Source organism: Macaca nemestrina, chromosome 13, assembly GCF_043159975.1.
Source record: "Macaca nemestrina isolate mMacNem1 chromosome 13, mMacNem.hap1, whole genome shotgun sequence".
In the NCBI taxonomy this organism is placed as follows: Eukaryota; Metazoa; Chordata; class Mammalia; order Primates; family Cercopithecidae; genus Macaca; species Macaca nemestrina.
Genome location: NC_092137.1, coordinates 2826896 through 2843415, shown reverse-complemented (window position 1 = coordinate 2843415; position 16520 = coordinate 2826896). Strand labels below are relative to the sequence as shown.

At 50.9% G+C, this 16520-nt stretch overlaps 2 long non-coding RNA genes across 6 annotated transcripts in view; both read left to right on the top strand.

Annotated features, from left to right (window-relative positions):
- Nucleotides 1-4178, top strand: part of LOC105497566 (uncharacterized) — a 141603-nt gene extending 137425 nt beyond the window's left edge. For all 5 annotated transcript variants that reach the window (XR_011611398.1, XR_011611397.1, XR_011611396.1 and 2 more), the window contains one exon: nucleotides 621-4178. This is a non-coding gene — a long non-coding RNA (uncharacterized lncRNA). The remainder of the gene's footprint in view (nucleotides 1-620) is intronic.
- Nucleotides 4179-5763: 1585 nt separating this feature from the next.
- On the top strand, nucleotides 5764-15812 carry LOC139357753 (uncharacterized). The gene is made up of 4 exons (XR_011611394.1): nucleotides 5764-9096; nucleotides 9543-9766; nucleotides 14006-14243; nucleotides 14493-15812. It is a non-coding gene; the product is annotated as an uncharacterized lncRNA (long non-coding RNA).
- Nucleotides 15813-16520: the final 708 nt, after the last annotated feature.

The following is a 16520-nucleotide window of genomic DNA, read 5'->3' as shown; positions in this document are numbered from 1 at the left end:
TGTGCTCCCAGCCCACAGACAAAAGGGACTCCCTGTGGCCACCCGAGGCACTCAGAGTTAAAACAGAAGCGGTCGGTCATGGCAGGGTGAGGAAGCGGCCACCCACTCCGTGTCCTCGGGAAGATGCTGTGAAAGTGTCACCTCCCTTTCTCCAGTCAGGCCTGACCAGCTCCTGTCGTTGGTGCTGAGCTAGACCTTGGCTTAAAATTCCCTATTGACCACCCACAGGCCACCTGAGGCTGATGCAGAGAGACTGGCAATGTCTTGCTTAAAGGCCTTTCAGTCTGGATCCTGCAACGGACGCCCCCCAAACTCTTATTCTGAACGATTTGCCTTCATCATCTCTCAATCCTCCACCCCTCCACCTGCATCTTACACCAAAGGCTGCGTGTCCACAATCACAGGTTTTTCTAAAAGCAAAATGTATTTGCTTTTAGAAAATAAGGTTCTCCTATTGCCTCCACAGATATCACCGGTCTTTTGTTAACAGCTTCCATGTCATTCTGTATGTCTTATGTCCTCAGCAGTAGCCAGGGCAAGGGAGGTATGTGGGGAGGGGAGGGATGGGGACAGGCATCTACGCCTCTCATGCACATCTTGTCCCCACTCTTCCTTTTCAGCCCACGGCCTCCCCACCTCCCACGGCTGCTGGTGCCCAAGTTTGGGAGCCTCTCCAGGTTCTTCAGAGAGTAGAGCTTGATTTCCAACAGCCCCCGTTTCCCCAGGTGCTTGGACTTCAGCCTTCAGCTCCACGCACCATCTTTCAGAACTACGTTGGCAACTTTACCTGATTTTTTTTTTGTTTTTGTTTTTGTGTATTTACAACATTTTATTCCTTTAGTTTTCATTTTAGAGAGGATTAGGAGAGAGAAGGAATGAAACGGTGTGAGGCCCACCGTGTTTAACCAGAAGTCCCTGTTATCTGCTTAATGACACCTTTCTAGAAGAGGAATTGCTGGGTCAAAAGCCGTGCGTATTTCACGCGGCGAGTCACGTTAAACTGTCCACCGGAAAAGTGCACTGACTGTTTACCGGGAAGTAAGCGGGAAGATTGCTTTTATTTTATAAATGCTATTTTTCTTTTGTATGAGAAAAGAGACTTATTTTTGAGGCAAAACATGATGACACCGGCATATTTTAATTGGTATACTTCATCATAGAGCATCGGAAAAATAAAATCAGTGTGAAGAGGCAGCAGCCCCAGAAGGCGGCCTTCACTGCAGCCATTGCCGGCCTGTGCTTTGTGAGCTGGACGGTCCTCTTGCCTCGTTCCCGCCTCAGTCTGTCTAAAAGCGGATATTCCAGGCGGGAAATGTGTCTAGCCTGACGGTGAAGACTGTCTGGGGGATGGTTGGTTTTGAGGAGGGCAATGATTTTGCAGGAAGTTTTCACAAAAGCAGAAACATGGTCAAAATTTGTCCAAGGTGGATTTCTGCTGTTGCTAAATTTTCCTGGTGTGCTGGGCAGGACTATGGTGGGACAGCAAACCTGGAATAAGAAGAGACACTCAGACTTCCCAAAGTAGATGAGAGAAACTTTGCTTTTTGCAAGGGAGGGGAATGGAAGGTCCTGTTGCAATTGTCTTGCTTCAGTTTTGCTCAGTGAGTGAAGCCAAGTTCGCCCAGGGCCAGCTGTGCTCGTGCAGACGTGTATGCTGGGGTGGGGGTCGCCATTACTAATGGCGTAAGGCTGGTGGGGTACAGGCAGGAGCAAGTTAGAAATGGAAACTCCGTGTCTTCCTTCTGGCAGCTGATGGCACTGGCTTGCCAAGAAGGTGTGGGTGTCTGGAAAGCACCCATGAGGACCAGTAGTCAGGAAGCCAGCAGGAGTGACGGCGAAGAGAGACTGTTGCTCAGGGTCTCCTGGGATAGACTGAGTTGGGAACTAACTAGATGGTCCCCGTTGCCATGGAGACAACCTTCCCTGAAAGCGGTGGGGAATGGCGGACAGTCCACAAGGAAGATGCTGACTCAGGCTTCAGATGGAATTTCCTGGGATCCCTCACTTACATTTTCCGCTCTTTTCTGAGTTCCGCTGTTTTCCCTATTTCTCCTTTGTTTTCTGTTGCGTATTCTCTCCTTCTGGGGAGAAAGTGTGGGAAGCAGTGAAGAGGTCCTGCTCTGGGGATGAGAAGCCAGGTTGAAGGAAGACTTGAGCACAGTGGACCTGGCAGGTGGGGTCTCCAGAGAGCCTGTGGCTGTGCAGAGCAGCCACCCCAGGGATGCGTGCAGAATTGAGTCTGAACACATGGTCTTTCTGGTGCATCTGGCTAGATTGGGACTGTATTGGTCTATCTCCCTCAGCAGCCCTGGTCCAAGGAGCACGATCAGAGAGATATAAGCCAGTCACTCCAAGTTGTCATCTTTCTCTTCACCGTGCCTGGGAGAGGAAGGTAACTGTTTTGCTTTGTTAGAAAAGAAATACAAACCCAGCAGCTGAGAGATTTCCCCAATGGATAGGCCTGTGTTTGGGAAGGAAGGTTAAAGCCAGTGGATTTCTAGTTCACTTGTTTTCTCTAATGATACATCAGAAGGGCCGCAGGGTCCAGTTAATCCGTCCAGTGGCATTTTTGAGATGAGGTAGCAGGTGCTCCAGAACCAGAAAGACAGACTGTGGGTGGCCCCTCCGGAGGCTCACTGAGGGTTCTATGCCACAGATCTGTGTCCAGCAAGCAAAGGAGCTGGGGTCAGAGCTGGTGAAACACAGGACCATTCCCTATTCAGTCTGGCAGATATTTGCTGAGACCTATAACAGAAAAGGTATTTTACGGAGGTGTATGAGGTGGGTCCCTTGGCAACTGCTGTGATGCCTCCATACTCCCATCTGGGTCAGAGACTGAAAAGAACTCAAAGATCGCCGAGAGCAGCATTCTGGGCTGCCGTCCCAGCAATTCATCTACAGAGGTTTGCGGGGTGCCCACTCTGTGACAGACACATCTCTGCAGGAGGATCCTGGGCGTGGACATGGGGTGGGAGGGTCCCAGGATAAGAAGAGTGTGCGGCTGTCAGGAGGCTTCATGGAGAAGCCCACACCTGAGCTGAGTTGGGAAGAAGGAGTCAGACTTGGCCACGGGGAGCAGGGAAGTATCTGTGTCCTGGAATGATTTTGCAGAAGGAGAAGGAACCCATGTGTTGACTTGGAGCTGTCCTGGAGGGCTACCCTTGGAGGAACCTCAGAAAAGTCTGGTCCCATGGCGCTCAAACATGAATTATAAACCATGAAGTCCAACATAAAAAATTGAGAAGATAGCCGGGTGCAGTGGCTCACGCCTGTAATCCCAGCACTTTGGGAGGCCGAGGCAGGTGGATCATGAGGTCAGGAGATTGAGACCATCCTGGCTAACACGGTGAAACCCCATCTCTACTAAAAATACAAAAAATTAGCTGGGCATGGTGGTGGGCGCGTGTAGTCCCAGCTACTCGGGAGGCTGAGGCAGGAGAATGGTGTGAACCTGGGAGGCGGAGCTTGCAGTGAGCTGAGATCCGGCCACTGCACTCCAGCCTGGGCGACAGAGGGAGACTCCGTCTCAAAAAAAAAAAAAAAAAAAAAAAAAAAAAAAAAAAAAAATTAAGTAGGAAGATTAGGCCACTTACAGAAAAGGGTTGGGGCTCCAGAGCCCTGCCCTCTGGTCTAAGCCCAACCTCTCAAGGCCCTGAGGTAACTCCGGGAAATCTTAATGTCTACAGAGCATGGTCGCCCTTACAGAGCCCAATCCCTGATTCTTACGGGTAGAGGGGGCTCATGGGCGCCGTGTCTCGCTCAATCTCAGTGTATTGGTCCGTTTTCATGCTGTTGATAAAGACCTACCTAAGACCGGGTAATTTATAAAGAAAAAAGAGATTTAATGGACTCACAGTTCCATGTGGCTGGGGAAGCCTCACCATTGTGGCAGAAGGCAAAAGGCGTGTCCTAATTGGTGGCAGATGAGAGAAGGAGAGCCAAGTGAGAGGAGAAACCCCTTGCAAAACCATCAGATCCCATGAGACTTATCCACTACCATGAGAGCAGTATGGAGAAAACCGCCCCCACGATTCAATTATCTCCCACCAGGTCCCTCCCACAACACGTGGGAATTAGGGAACTACAATTCAAGATGAGGTTTGGATGGGGACACAGCCAAACCATATCAATCAGGACATGACAGTGGCAGACCTGGGCCGGTGCTGGAGCTCTCCAGATGGGAGGCAGTAATGCCTTAGTTACCTTTGTGAGGGAGTGAGAGGGGAGGGAGTGAGAGGGGAGGGAGAGGAGAAGGAGTGAGAGGGGAGTGAGAGGAGAGGGAGTGAGAGGAGAGGGAGTGAGAGGGGAGGGAGTGAGAGGGGAGGGAGTGAGAGGAGAGGGGGTGAGAGGAGAGGGGGTGAGAAGGAGGGAGTGAGAGGGGAGGGATTGAGAGGGGAGGGTGTGAGAGGGGAGGGAGTGAGAGGGGAGGGAGAGGAGAGGGTGTGAGAGGGGAGGGAGTGAGAGGAGAGGGAGTGAGAGGGGAGGGAGTGAGAGGAGAGGGTGTGAGAGGGGAGGGAGTGAGAGGGGAGGGGGTGAGAGGGGAGGGTGTGAGAGGGGAGGGAGTGAGAGGGGAGGGAGTGAGAAGGAGGGAGTGAGAGGGGAGGGAGTGAGAGGGGAGGGAGTGAGAGGGGAGGGAGTGAGAGGAGAGGGTGTGAGAGGGGAGGGGGTGAGAGGGGAGGGGGTGAGAGGGGAGGGGGTGAGAGGAGAGGGAGTGAGAGGGGAGGGAGTGAGAAGGAGGGAGTGAGAGGGGAGGGAGTGAGAGGGGAGGGAGTGAGAGGAGAGGATGTGAGAGGGGAGGGAGTGAGAAGGAGGGTGTGAGAGGGGAGGGAGTGAGAGGGGAGGGAGTGAGAGGGGAGGGAGTGAGAGGAGAGGATGTGAGAGGGGAGGGAGTGAGAAGGAGGGTGTGAGAGGGGAGGGAGTGAGAGGGGAGGGAGTGAGAGGGGAGGGAGTGAGAGGAGAGGGTGTGAGAGGGGAGGGAGTGAGAAGGGGGGTGTGAGAGGGGAGGGAGTGAGAGGGGAGGGAGTGAGAGGGGAGGGTGTGAGAGGGGAGGGAGTGAGAAGGAGGGAGTGAGAGGGGAGGGTGTGAAAGGGGAGGGAGTGAGAAGGAGGGAGTGAGAGGGGAGGGAGTGAGAGGGGAGGGGGTGAGAGGGGAGGGAGTGAGAGGGGAGGGAGTGAGAGGGGAGGGGGTGAGAAGGAGGGAGTGAGAGGAGAGGGTGTGAGAGGGGAGGGAGTGAGAAGGAGGGAGTGAGAGGGGAGGGAGTGAGAGGGGAGGGAGTGAGAGGGGAGGGAGTGAGAGGGGAGGGAGTGAGAAGGAGGGAGTGAGAGGAGAGGGAGTGAGAGGGGAGGGAGTGAGAGGAGAGGGTGTGAGAGGGGAGGGAGTGAGAGGGGAGGGAGTGAGAAGGAGGGAGTGAGAGGGGAGGGGGTGAGAGGAGAGGATGTGAGAGGGGAGTGAGTGAGAGGGGAGGGAGTGAGAAGGAGGGAGTGAGAGGGGAGGGTGTGAGAGGAGAGGATGTGAGAGGGGAGGGTGTGAGAGGGGAGGGAGTGAGAGGAGAGGATGTGAGAGGGGAGGGAGTGAGAGGGGAGGGAGTGAGAAGGAGGGAGTGAGAGGGGAGGCTGTGAGAGGAGAGGATGTGAGAGGGGAGGGTGTGAGAGGGGAGGGAGTGAGAGGAGAGGATGTGAGAGGGGAGGGAGTGAGAGGGGAGGGAGTGAGAAGGAGGGAGTGAGAGGGGAGGGTGTGAGAGGTGAATGTGTGTGGGTGGTTAGGGTGTGGGAGGTGAGGGTGTGAGATATGAATATGTGTGAGAGGTGAATGGCGTGAGCTTTTGAGAACCGAGGGTGTGAGTGACAAATGTGTGTGACAGGTGACTGTGTGAGAGTCGAGGGTGTGACCAGTGAGCCATTCCCATCTGTCCCTGCTCAAGCCCCTCAGGTGTTATTTGAGGTGTGGTCTCACGCAGGCAGACCGCCTGGAGCCTGTAGTCCTGGACACGGGCCTTCAAGAGCCACTCTTTGCTTTACATGACCAGGCTTTGCCTAGCTGCTGGTTCCTGGGACTTGAGTTCAGCAAGGTGGCTGTGGACAGGGACCTGGTCTGGGGTCATCCCCTTGTCAGAAGCCAGCTTGTGGAGATTGGGGCCAAACAGGAACCGTGTGAGGAGGGCGGAGAGGGTGGTGTGAGCTCAGGGAAGAGGACGTAGGAGAGTAGGCAGCAGATGAGAAGCAGAAGGCAAGAACAGAACCAGAGAATGTATCAGACTCAGCTCCCATGGGTGATACACCCTGGAGGATCCCACCCAGACAGCAGCAGCCCATGAATAGAGGGTGGGGGAGTGGGGACAGGCCCACCAAGCAGTGGCCAGGGACGCCCACCGCACTCCATGGCTCCTTCCCACACTGCAGCCCCCGAGTGTCACCCGGCACAGTGGCCTGATGAGACCCTCCCACCTTTCTAGCAGTACCTAGGCCAGGTGGGGCTGGAACCTTGAATGGGCAGGACAGCTGGAACCCGCACCCGAGCAGCCACAACAGTGTCTTGGAAGCGGCTTGTGAGCCACATCAGGCACTCAGGCTTTCTCCACAGATGGGGGGCCTTGGAGGTCTTCCTAGCTGACGTCGCCCCAGGGCACCTGACTGAGAGGAAGACACCTGGTCCCTCGTGAGCTCTGTGTCCCTGGCCACAGAACTAGTCAAGAGGGCTCTGTCTGAGGCTGGTGCCCTGGAATGATGGACACAGAAAGCCCTGGAAATACCCCTGTGTGTCCTGGTCATTCCTGTCCCCACAGCCCCATCCCTGGCTCTGAAACTTCGAAGTCATTAGTTTTGCATCAGGCAGGCTCTGGGGGAGTTCTAATCTCCAAATGCACCTGCTGAGATGGGCCAGGAGGGTTTTGGGTAAGCCCTCTGCTCTTCGAAGAGCACAGAGGAGCTCTGGACAATGTCCCTGCCCAGGGAGGGCGGAGCCGTTAGATGCCTGCTCCCTGCAAACTATCACTGTGCAGGGCGTAAACGCAGCTAGCATTGTCACAAGCACACCCCTTCTTCAGAAAGGGTTCAGAAAACAAGCATTGTCTGAGGATTAGGAACACCTGACTACCCGCATGGCTCAGTGCAACAGCATTCAGGCTGTCAAGAAGAACTGTGGGAATAAATAATATTAAATGACAATTTGGCTGACAACAGAATGAGGTCATAAGAGCCAGCAGCACTAGTTAATGGGAGGCTGTGAGGGTTCGTTAGACCTGATACAGGAGGTTTGACTTGAAGTAATGGGGCAAATTGGAGGAGGAAAAAGTTGGTAGAATGATTAGGAAGAACAGGAGATGAGCTCTCTTGCTCCGCGGGAAGATGTCCCTGGAGGAGCGGCGGAGTTTCCCGAGATGCGGAAGATTAGACGAGGCAAAGACATAATATCCTCCGGGGATCAATTCTGCCTTGGCAAAGAAATGATCCCGATGATCGAATGCCTCTCCTGTCTCTGATTTAATGACGAGGTGCCCAGCAACAGAGAGACAGAAGATATGGCCTAGAAAGGGAATGGGGAAATTATGCTGTGAGGAGACTCAGGGTGGTCCCTCAATTTTTCCTGTGCCGTGTTGACCAGGACACCTTGTTCTGTTAACCACTGAGTTCCCATTCACTCTTTTCAAGGATTTCAAAAAGCCGTCCCCCTAGAAGACCATTTGATTCAACAACAAACATGCAACAACAAACATATGACAAAGTGCATTGTATCCTTGCTACTCTAAGAGGTGAAGCATCTCAATTTGAACATGAATATTATCAGGAGGAACCAAACTACAAACTCGACGTCACACTGAGACATACAGTGTGGAGTGTGCAAGGGGTCTAAGAAACAGGCCCCAATTGTGTGCCCCGGTTCACTAAGGACAGACCTGTGATGCGTCTGGGTCTCCCTCACACTGAGAAACCGAGAGAAAGTAGGATATCAAATCACCAATGGGAAGAATGAGAGAAATTGTCTGAAACCAGCAGGCGGCCTAAAGTTCATCAGCCCTGTGAGTGTGGTGGGGCTGGGAAGAGGCATGCGTCCGTGCCCAGGGATGTCAAGAGAGGCCCTACATAGGGAGGAAGCAGGTGAGAGGAGCTGCCAGGTGGCTCCCTGTCGCCTGTCAGTCATCCATGGCTGGTAACAAATGACCACCATGCAGTGGCATAAACAGTATTTAAGATCTCATAGTTCCTGTGGGTCAGGAGTCAGAGCCCAGGTTAGCAGGGGCTTTGGTTTGGGTCCCACAAGGCTGCTATTAAGATGCTGACCAGGGCGCATTCCCCTCTGGAAGCTCGATTGTGAAAGAATCCACCTCCATGCTCACGTAGGTGGTTGTGGAATCCATCTCCTAGTGTTTGCAGGATCACTGACCCCAGGTCCTTGCTGGCCATCATTTGGAGGAACATTTGGAGGAACATTCCAAACATCATTTGGAGGAACATTCCATCATTTGAGGAACCCTCAGTTCCTCAAGGTCATTCTCAACTCCTAGAGGTCATCCACAGATCCTTGCTGACAAGGCTTTCTCACTTCATCAAGCCAGCAAGGAGAACCTCCAGTGTGAGTCTCCTGGAGAGGCAGCGTCCAGGGTAGTGCAGCGTAATCACAGTCATGGTATCCCTGTACCCTGCAATTGGCACATTCTGCTGAGTAGAAACCAGCTGCAGGTCCCATCCACCCTCACAAGGGAGGAGAGGCTGCCAGGGTGACCGTGCCAGGAGGGGACTCCTAGGACCCCCCTTGGAGACTGGGCTCCAATTCTGACAAAATGTCCATCCTTGGGACACGCAATTCTAACTCCCATGGTTAGGTTTTGAGTTGCAATAATATATTTCAAAATATCGAGCTTCTCTTGGGTTTTACTCCTAAAAAAACTGAATAACCTCTTTTACTCTAAACAATTTTTCCTGTTAATTGTTAGTTTTGTCTACTAAAATTTGTCTAATAGCATTTTTTCATGGACCATGTTAAGACAATTTTTTGAAGAGGACTCTCTCTGCCATAAGCTCCTGATCAACTGGGGTTGAGAGGACATCAAGGAGCTGTTTATTCCCCCCAGGATCCTGCCTCTGTCTCCAAGGCAGGGAGGTAGGTGGGGACTGTCAAGGGCCTGCTGAAGAGGGAGGCAGGCCTGTGGGCTTGAGTTGTTGGCAGAATGCGGAGGGTGGGAGGCCTGAGACGGATACATCAAACTGTGGGTCATTTATCTAATTATGTCATCAGAAATGCAGGTGAAAAAGGATGCACAAAGCTAGTTTATGTTTATTTATTTTTTAGTTTAAGTTTCAGGATACATCTGCAGAACATGCAGTTTTGTTATATAGGTAAACGTGTGCATGGTGGTTTGCTACACCCATTGACCTGTCCTCGAAGTTCCCTCCCCTTGCCCCCCACCCCCTGGTAGGCCGTGGTGTGTGTTTATAAGGATGATTTCCTTCTCTCTAGCAAGGCTTCCTTGTGACAGGCGGAGGCCTCTTCCCATGGCCAGGTTCCTGCTTGCAGCTCTTCTCATTCCTGGCTCCTGCCTTCTCCAGGGCCCACGCTGGCTGCTGTATCCTCCACCACGCTGGTTCCTGTATCCTTCACCACACTGGCTCCTGTGTCCTTCACCACGCTGGCTCCTGTATCCTCCACCATGCTGGCTCCTGTATCCTTCACCATGCTGGCTGCTGTATCCTCCACCATGCTGGCTCCTGTATCCTTCACCAGGCTGGCTCCTGTATCCTTCACCTCGGTCACCCTGGGCCCCTTCCTGTAGGTACGTCATGTGCTTACGTCTCTCCCATGTTCACAGCACGTTAAAAAGTAAGAACAGGGCCATGTGTGGTAGCTCATGCCTGTAATCCCAGCACTTTGGGAGGCTGAGACGGGTGGATACCCTGAGCTCAGGAGTTCGAGACCAGCCTGGGCAACATGGTGAAACCCGTCTCTTCCAAAAAAAATACAAAAAAAGAAACAGTAAAGTAAGAACATTTCTTGGTTCCCTTGCCCGCTCCAAATGCTGCTTACTTCTTCTCTTCACATCCTTCCTTCCTGAAAGAATCATCCATCTTCCTCCTCTTCATCTGCTACCTCCCCTCAGATGGAGTCCCGGCCATCCTCTCTGCCTTCCTCTTCCGTTCCTCCTTCACCACACATTTCCCTGAGCTCAGTGATGCCCTCTTTGATGGTAAAGGAAGCAGGTACAGCCCAGCCTTGGTTTTGCTGGGTCCATCTCTGCACTGGACACAGGAGAGCTTGACCTGCCCTTTTCTCAGACCTCCTGGCTGCTCCTCTGCTTCCCGCCCCTCCTGGCTGCTGCGGCTGTTTCCTTCGCAGGCTTTGGCTCCTCATGTGACCATTTCCTGTGATCTCTCTACATACATCTGCCACAGTTTTTATAACTGTTCTTGTGTAATTAGACAATTCTGTTGTTATAATATAATTTTGCTAATGTAAAACATCAAATCTTTGTTTGCGTCTCGATGATCTCATCAGAATGAACTTGCCTGGATTCTCTGTGCTTTCCAGCCTCTGCTTCTCGCCGCTTTCCCTCTTCTCTGAATCCTCTTTCTAGGAAACCTTCCCTAATCCCCCCAGTAGAGAATGAGCCTTTCTTCTCTGAATTTTCTTCACCTTTCTATCAGACTTTCTTACGTCATCTGTCACTTTTAACGTTGTTTTACATATTTTCATCCGTATAAGCTTCTCAGAGGCAGTGGAAGATGTATTCATCTTTGTGGTCCTACGTAAAAATCTAACGACATTTAAAAGGACAGAATATCTGCCCCACAATCTACTCCTAGAGACAGCACCTGCCCACACGTTACCCTCTATTTCCTTAGGTGCAAAATGGAAATATAATACCCATTTTTAGGTCTAATGTAATGATGAGATAGCACACGCACAGAATTACTAACATAATGTCTGGTGCATTATAAGAATTCAGTAAACACAGCAACTGCTGTTATTATCGTTAGGAATAGGAGGTAAGAATATTTCTTAAATGAATAATTATATGAAGAAATTCCTTAGGACAGGAAAGAAGCAAAGCAAAGTAGGTAAACAAACAAATCAAAAAGCAGCCATCCACCCAACCAATCCATTTAACTTCCTTCTGTTCTGACATAAGCCACACAATAGCAACTCTTAAACATGTCTCTGTATTGAAAGTAAAAGTGTCTTATATTAACTCATTAGGGATCCCTGCTGCTGTGGTTTGAACAGTGCCTCCAAAACTCAAGCTGAAATTTGATTGCCCTTGTGATGTATTAGAGGTGGGACTATCAAGAGGTGATTAGGCCTCATGAGGGGATCAGTGTCTACACGGCAGGGGTGTGGTCCTGACAGAAGTGAGGTCAGCCCCTCTTCCCCACTCTTATTCTCCGAGTGCTCTTTTGCCCTTCTGCCTTCCGCCCTGGGATGACACAACAAGAAGACCCACACCAAATGCTGGTACCTTGTCCTTGAACTTTCCAGCCTCCAGAACTGTGAGCAAGCAATTATTTTTATTTATAAATTACCCAGTCTGTAATATCATGTTACAGCAGCACAAAATGGACGAAGACACCTTCAAAAGCCTTTCTGAAGATCTCTATCATTTCCTCTGCCCTAAAAAAGATGGCAGGGGGAGGGTGTCAAGTCTTCGGGTGGCAGATGTTAGAGATTTTCGAGCTTTAAAATAAAAAGAATTAGAAATTATCCAAATTTTTAAGTTGAGGTTTATTTTTATCCCTATGGATTTAGATTCAAATCTGGACTTGCAAATTAAACTAGTGTTGAATGAAACGATTCACACTCTGCATTTTCTTAGGCCATTCACCTTATGTGCTCTTGATAACATTGTAGGCTTAAAAATACTCGTATAACCATGTTCACAGACCTCGATTGCTTCTCCCCGTGGGATTCATCAATATGTCTATAGATACTGCTGTTCATAATCAATGTAAAACTGCAATCCACCTCTATTCTTGTTGTACGTTCATCTGTGAAAGGTTTGAGCCTGATTTTTTTCATTCCGTATTCCTCTTCCAATTTTAATAGTCTGGGTCTGGGAGAAAAAACATCAGAATGGAAATTGCCTCTAGAGAAAGTTGCAATGGTTGATTTCAGTGAGGACTTCCTAATCTTTGATTCTTTGAGGTGGCTGATGAGGATGTGAAAAATTCGGCGATATGATCTGTATTTTACATCTCCAAATTTATTACAGAGGTAGCAGCATGTCGATGTGCATGTCTCCGTGTAGATCTCCAGGAATGAATTTCCTGACATTTAGCTCTTAAAGAAAATGTATATGTGTTGCTTGTCAAAAGCAGGGTTATTTATGGGTCCTGAGATTCATAGGTTCTAGCAGCTAATCTTCAGGAATATTACTTGATGGGACATCATAGACAAGATTTACTTGATATTTGTCCTTTTTCTGAATCTGCACATTTATTTAAAATAGTATTCTGGGCTCTCAGTTGAGGAATGGTCTCTAGACCTAGCCGTTCTGTACCTGGGCTATTGCCAAACATTGATTGTTGAAAAGATAATAGCATCCACAGAGGCAACACAGGGAGAGGGAGGAAGAAGACCTCTTGTAAGTTAAAAACGAACAAGAAGGCAGCTAGCTTGCTGCCAAGAAGCATATGGAGTAAACACAGATAAAGCAGATGGAGAATAGAAGACAGTTCAAAAATGTTTGCACCGTACGTATACAAATAAATGAGCCAGGCCTGGTCTCTGACAATTCTCACCCCTCTGCTAGAGGGTCTGCAGGACTGGTGGCATGGATCCTATTTGACAAAGAAGAAAACAGATGATGAAGTCGGGGGGCTTAGAAGGCACCAAACTCTTGAGCCAGAGAAATGGTTGGGTCTGAAGTGGTCCCCAGTCTCCCAGGGAACCAGCAGGTGGGATTTTCTTTCAAGAACCCTGCACAGTGGAAAGTGGGAAGTCAGCGTTGAAAACCAAGGGACCATAAATCAGAGCTGTCTGGCTGTGAGGCTGAGGCCAAAGCCGTGACTCAGTGGTCTGGAGCCCCGGCTCTGGGCTGTTAGTGCAGCCAAGTGCCTCTGCCCCTTTTTGGCTCAGTTCTCCTCAGTTATCCAAGGAAGGGGCTGGACCGGTTGTAACTGAGGTCCTTGCAAGCTGTCACGTTGTATGGTTACTCTTGCGTCATGTTTCTGCTCCCCTGCTAAGCACCAAGATGATGCTAGGTTCCTGAACACTAAGATGAATGGAACGTGGAGAGGCAAGTACCCTTGGTGACGAGGAGGGGAATATTCCCGGGTCTAAGGGTCACCGTGATGTGGGCGCCTGACTGCACGTTTGGGAGGGAACAGAGGGCTTCCTGCGGGGTGAATGTGGAACCTTAGAGGAGGACGTGGCCAAGTGAAGGGAAGATTGAAGCACCCAGGAAAGCTGACTCTAGCAAGTACAGAAAGGGCCTCAAGCAGCAGGTTGGTTACACATTCTCAAACTTCCATTACTCTACCCTGTCCCCACCACACACACACTCGGGAAGGAATCCCTGACTTCCCCGGATGTTCTCAATCTTACCAAGAACCACAGGGGCTTGTTGTCAGGGGACTTGGGAGCAAACTGCACCTCCTGGAGGCCACCCGCGCTTCCTCCCAGCCCTGGCGTTCGCAGCCTCCCACCACTCTCTGCCTGCTATCCCCAGAACGCCTTGCTGGGCCTCCCTCCTCATCCGTGCCGTTCTCTCTACACGGCTTTGACATCTACCGGGGCCCTCTGAAATTCGCAGTCCAACTCCCTCTGCTTCTCCCTGAATGTTCCCTTCACCTTCCCGTGTTAGCAGAAACCTGGTTCTCTCCCCAGATCTGCTGTACCTGCAGCTTTCCCTGGGGGCGGTGGGTTTTCCTGTGTGTCTCTGCCTGACGTCCTTGGTGCCTCCTCACCACCAGGCCTGAGCTTGGGAGCAGAACACATGACTCTGTTTCTCATTGCCGTGTCCGGCATGCATTTCAGGCCTTCTTCCTAAATTCCCCAGTGTGGCCTCTTCTGTCCCCAGGTGTGACCCTGGGTCCCCAGCTGTGGCTGCTCCTTGTTTCTGGAGGTTCCTGGCTCCTGACTCACAGCCCGTCTGCCCTGCACCCCTGCCACCTTGATTCCTGGGGATTCGGTGCTGGTGTCGATGGCATCACTAATAATCTGGACTGGACTCCTTGAACACACCTCCTCCAATGGCTGTGTCCTCCATCCTGTGTTGGCCACAGACTCTATCTTCATTCCTCTGTAGACTCAGTGTCGTGAGTCCCAGCTTTCGCATTGCTGTCTCCTGTCCTTCTAGCTGAATACCTCCCTCCCTGCCTCCCTCCCTCCCTCCCTCCCTCTCTCCCTCCCTCTCTCCCTCCCTCCCTGCCTCCCTCCCTGCCTCCCTCCCTCCCTCCCTCCCTCCCTCCCTCCCTCTCTCCCTCCCTCCCTCCCTCCCTCTCTCCCTCCCTCCCTGCCTCCCTCCCTGTAGCATTTAACTCCAGGACCACTTGTCTTTACCACAGCTCCAAACCGCGCTGCGGCCTATACTTCCCTCCGTCTTCTCTGCTCTGACCTGACCTCTTCCCTCATCAGGGGCTCTCATCCCTCTCACACCTGCTCCGTTTCCTCATGGTTCTGTCGCTTCCTACAACTGTCTTGGCAGAGCCACAACCCTGGGCAAACCCAATTTTCTATCAACACTTTGCCTGCATCTGTTCAACTGATTGTGTCTGAATAAAAAACAAAGTGCCCTCACTGGCTCCTTTTGAATTCATGGCCGTGAGCCTGCGGGGAACTTTATATGACACCTGCAGCTTCCTCCATCTAGTGCATCCCCCTCTCACGTCTCCTACCCACCGCACGCCATTACCTCCTCCACGATGCTCATCTCAGCTGATGACCTTGCTTCCTGCCTCACTGAGAAGATTAAAATAGGGAACCTGCCAGGCCTTTCCACTGCACTTCCGCCCCAGCCTCTGCACCCTGCCCTCCGCCTTCCTGCCTGTGGCTGACTTCGACTAGAGATGTGCCGTCCACGGGTCCATCCAGAGCCAGTGACTCCAAATCTCACTGGACACGTCCCCTCGCAGTCTGGGAAAACTGTCACCGAAGTACGCGTCTCTTCCTTCTCAGTTATTAATTGTGCCCTTGCTAAGTCATCCCCATCGGTGAGTGGACATGCCGACATTTCCACTGTGCATGCCGCATATGTGGATGTGCGTGTGCATTTGTGTGTATGCTGGGAAATAAGTAACCAAGGCTAAGGCTTTCTCACGTGGAGTATGAGGTTGCAGAGCGATTCCATTCACGCCTGCTGAAGGTCGAACTCCAGGATGCTCCGAGGGATGTGGATAAACAACGCAAAGATGGATCTGCTACCCGCTCTTCAGTGCCTCTCAGCTAGCAGTACCCTAATGAGTTAACCAATCAGAACAGGTTTGCAATTTAGGATTGCTGTCCAGACAGTGAACTGCCTCCAAAAACAACGTTTTGTGAAAATCCCCTACAAAAACCCTCTGCTGCCCTTGCCTTCCAGGACATTGCGGGGCAGCCCCATTCAGTGTATTCAAATGGCAATTCTTTGTTCTCCAGACAAATGTATTTCTTTCATCTTGATGTAAATCTTTTTTGTTTTTTCCAAGTTAACATAACTGATGTCAGAAGTAGGGCCCAAAGTGACCTTCCCTTGCAGGGCCTCGTGTTCTCTGGAGTCGAGTGAGGTCGCCTCTCCTCACCTTCCCAGACTGCTGGCACCCGGGCTCTGAAGGCCTCCGGGGCCCTGACCTCTATCCCCCTGGTTGAGGTTCATATCTCTATTTGGGAATTTAAAGCAGATTGTTCCATTTGTGCCAACAAAGGCTTCTAATTGTGAGGAAGTTTTCCTAATTTACTAGAAGTTTTCCTCTTGGTGAGTATTATTAGGATTATAATAATTATTATGAGTATCGGATTCCCCCCCCCCCGCCTTTTTTTTTTTTTTTTTCGGTAATACGGAATTTTGCTATTTTTGCCCAGGCTGGAGTACAATGGCTTGATCTCGGCTCGTTGCAACCTCCGCCTCCTGGGTTCAAGCAATTCTCCTGCCTCAGCCTCCTGAGTAGCTGCCTTACAGGCACCCGCTACCAAGCCCGGCTGATTTTGTATTTTTAGTAGAAATGAGATTTTACCATGTTGGCCAGGCTGGTCTTGAACTCTTGACCTCAGGTGATCCGCCCACCTCAACCTCCCAAAGTGCTGGGATTACAGGTGTGAGCCACTGTGCCTGGCCCTGAGTATGGGATTCTTTAATTCCAAACCAAGTAATGTTGGTCCATCTTCTGGGACTCAAACTAGTTATATGTAAAAAAAATTATGGGGTCTTCACCCGTACTTATCTGGAACTGTGGATGCTTTTACAATGGCCAAACTGAGGTTCCTTTGTCATATCAAAGCTAGGTTTTCTCCAGACTGAATCATTCATAGAATACCTTGATTTGAAAACAAAACAACCTGAATGGGGTGTGGGTTTCGATTGGCATTTAGAGTCATCCAAACATATTCAGGGCTCTAAA